Source organism: Mirounga leonina, unplaced genomic scaffold (genome assembly GCF_011800145.1).
Source record: "Mirounga leonina isolate KUSES-001 unplaced genomic scaffold, KU_Mleo_1.0 Mir_125, whole genome shotgun sequence".
Lineage (NCBI taxonomy): Eukaryota > Metazoa > Chordata > Mammalia > Carnivora > Phocidae > Mirounga > Mirounga leonina.
The window spans coordinates 73,563,505-73,567,282 of record NW_023270305.1 but is presented as its reverse complement, the minus strand read 5'-3'; the positions used below and the strand labels follow the sequence as shown (position 1 = coordinate 73,567,282).

General features: G+C 40.2%; 1 non-coding gene across 1 annotated transcript; it reads left to right on the top strand.

Annotated features, from left to right (window-relative positions):
• The first annotated feature begins 2,861 nt into the window (after window positions 1–2,861).
• Window positions 2,862–2,969, top strand: LOC118008384. The gene has a single exon (XR_004678686.1). It is a non-coding gene; the product is annotated as a U6 spliceosomal RNA (small nuclear RNA).
• Window positions 2,970–3,778: the final 809 nt, after the last annotated feature.

Sequence of the window (3,778 nt, the reverse complement as noted above, 5' to 3'; positions counted from 1 at the left end):
GAAAGAAAGAAAGAAAGAAAGAAAGAAAGAAAGAAAGAAAGAAAGAAGCCATCAACAAGAACTCTCTCACTTACACCAGATCAAGCATTTATTTGCTTCCATACCATCTCTTTCTCTTCTCCTACTGAAGAGGGCCTTGATTCCTATCTAAACTTTGTTCTTCCATCTGAGCTTCAAGTGTCATTCTCTTCGTCTTTTCAGGAACATCTCCATACCAATTATTCCCTTGCTCTTTGCTATTCAGTCTCTTCATGCAAGTGGGCATGAACACTTCCTCCATAGTCTTCCTTCCTATGGCTTTGGCTTCACATTCTTAGCCTCCCAGGCAAGTCCCCTCACCTGTCCACCCTTTCCTTGTTGACCGGTTGACTGATATTCTTCCCCATTCTGCCCTCCTACTTTGTGTATTTTCCATGAGCATTTTCACCCTCTCCCCTGGTGTTCAATCCTGACAATACTTGTGACCTGTAAATCTACCATCAGCCCTAAATTCTCTACTAAACTTCAGGTTCAAATTTACTGCTAACTGGAAGACAATACCTCCCAGGTATCTCACAAGTGCTAAAAATAAGACAATAGGCCCCCAATAGGGTCCCTTATGCTAAGCCCCAAATCACCAAACCAAGACTTAATTTAATTACAGGAATCTTAAACCAGTTGATCAGGAACCATCTTATCAGCACTAATTAGGTAATCTTCCAGAGAAATCTCTGTCATCCCCCAAAGGAAAGTGACCTTGCCATAGCCTTGCCCTTGTTAATGTGCCTCTTCTCCATCTTTGTTCCAACTCCTTTCTGCCCATATAAGTCCTCCATTTTATACAGTTCCTTGGAGCTTCTTTATGGCTTCTAGATGGGTTACTACCTGATTTGAATTAATTTTTCCTCATATAAACTCTTAAAATATTTAATATGCCTCAGTTTACCTTTTAACACAGGTAACTCAATATTTTAGAATAAAAGTTATCTGTTCCTCCCATCAACCCAATGTGACCCTTTCCTCTAAGTCTTATTTCATTAAATGTAAAGTCATCTATTTGATTAGTCAATAAATTTGGGCATTATACTTGATTTCTCACTCTCCCTTCATCCTACATAAAATCAAACTCCAAGCCCCCTCACTGGGACTCCAAGATGTCACTGGAATCCATCCACATCTCTCTCCCCCTGCTGCCTCTACCCCTGGTTGTTGGACTGTCACCTCTAGCTTAGACACTGTAGTAGCTTCCCTGCCTCCTGTTTCTCCATGTCTTTGATGCACTCTTCACTCCTTGGCCATAGTTACCTCTCCACTCAAACTCTGGGCTGCAGCTAACTACTTGCACTTCCAAGTCAGCTTGCCCTCCATCACCTCTTGCACAGGCTACTACACCTCTTCTCCACCTTTGCCTTTTTAACTCGTATGTATTGGTCAGGCTTTAGCTTGGATGTCATTTTCTTTGTAAAACCTTCCTTCACACCAGGATTCTGGGTAAACTGCCCTTCCACTGGACTCCCATAGCATCCTACTGAATGAACTTTCCTACTCAGTTGTTCTGAAATTCATAATTTTTTTTTAAAGATTTTATTTATTTATTTGACAGAGAGAGAGACAGTGAGAGAGGGAACACAAGCAGGGGGAGTGGAAAAGGGAGAAACACACTTCCCACTGAGCAGGGAGCTCGATGCGGGGCTCGATCTCAGGACCCTGGGATCATGACCTGAGCCGAAGGCAGACACTTAACGACTGAACCACCCAGGCGTCCCTGAACTTCATAATTTCTGCTTGTCTTATTCACTGTTGTGGTTCTAGAATCTAGCACACAGTACCTGGCATAGATGAAATATTCTAAATAATTATTAAATAAATTCATGAATTCACAAATGAATGGTTGTAGGACTAGTTGAATACTAAATGGAATAAATTGGGCTGAAGGAGGGAAATCAAACACTCAGCAAGACAGTGAATGAGGTCAAAATATTCTGTGAATTATTCCTAATGTCTATTTTCTATCATAAATTCTTTAAAAGTGCATTTATAAACTTGTGACTTTTACATGTTTGCAACAGATTTCATTAAGTCCCATTCTTCCCTCCTCCACGTATCTATGCCATTTGTCAAGTAATTTTGCAAAGGTCACTAACTGTGGGCAGGGCACACTTCTCACTTCAGCTCTGGTTTCAACCATGACAGACACTTTGGTCCACAGGTGAAAGTAACACAGTGTTTGTCCGAATCTCAGACTTTCGAGGCCTTGCATCTTTCTGTTGGTCCTTTTGTGCCTCAGCAATTGCCATTAGAAGAATATGGCTGTGCCCACCCACTGATTCTAGGAAGAGAATATGAGACCCATGGAGCAGAAAGACCCCAGCCAAGATGCTTCAGCTGAACCCAGCCTAGATCAGCTGAGCCCAGCTGACCTCTACCCTTGGTTGCTATATATATGCTTATTGTTTTAAGTCACTGTGTTTTAGGATAGTTTTTTTTTTTTTTAAGATTTTGTTTATTTACTTGACAGAGAGAGACACAGCAAGAGAGGGAACACAAGCAGGGGGAGTGGGAGAGGGAGAAGCAGGCTCCCCGCAGAGCAGGGAGCCTGATGCGGGGCTCGATCCCAGGACCCTGGGATCATGACCTGAGCCGAAGGCAGTCGCTCAACTGACTGAGCCACCCAGGTGCCCTAGGATAGTTTTTTATACCAAATTTTTGTGATGGCAATAACTGCCTGGCATATTTGTCCCTTGAATGTTTGGGTATAGCTATTCCAGAGAATGGTTATGATATGTCCTTGCCCTGGCTCATTAAAAAATAATAGTTTGGGAAAAAATGTTTATAGTACATATATCTAACTAAAGAGTTGAATGCAAAATACATAAAGAACTGTGCTCACTTCGGCAGCACATATACTAAAATTGGAATGATACAGAGCAGATTAGCATGGCCCCTGCACAAAGATGAATGCGAATTTGCAAAATACATAAAGAACTCATAGGAAAAAAATACAAACAACCCAATTTAAAATAACAGAAAAAAAACCCCACCCTTGAACACATATTTTACCAAAAAAGTACACAAAATAGCCAATAAGCACATTGAAAGGTATTCAATATCATTAGCCATCAGGGGATGCAAATTAAAACCACAGTGAGATATACCATTTCACGCACACTAGTGGGGCTCTTTTCAAAAAAAAAAACCCTGACAAAACGAATGTTAGTGAGTATAAGAAGCAACTAAAAGTCTCATCTATTGCTGGCAGGAGTATAGAAATGGCCAACCATGCTGGAAAACTCCTTTGCAATTTCACTTCCCCAAAATTTCACTTCCAGGTATTACACCAGTAGAGTAGTATAGACTTTATTTAAAGTAAAGAAGTAAAGACTATATGTCCACAGAAAGTCTTAGAGAAGAATGTTCATAGTAACCTTACCCATAATTGCCTCAGACTGGAAATGACCCAAATAACAATCAACAGGTGAATGGATAAACACACTGTGGCAAACTCAAACAATGAAATGCTTCTTAGTAAAAAGAAATGAACTACTGACATACACAATAATTTGGATCAACTTCAAAAACATTATATCAAGCACCCCCACCAAAAAAACACAAATTTTATGATTCAATTTATATGAATTGCAATACAGGCAAAACAAGTCTATGTGTTAGAAACTAGTATTTCTCTCTCTCTCTCTCTCTCTCTTAGTGAAAATAGTGCAGAACTGACTATAAAGAAGCTTGAGAGGATTTTCTGGGGTTTGGGGAAATGTTTTCTATTTCCACAGATGGTTAAATAGGT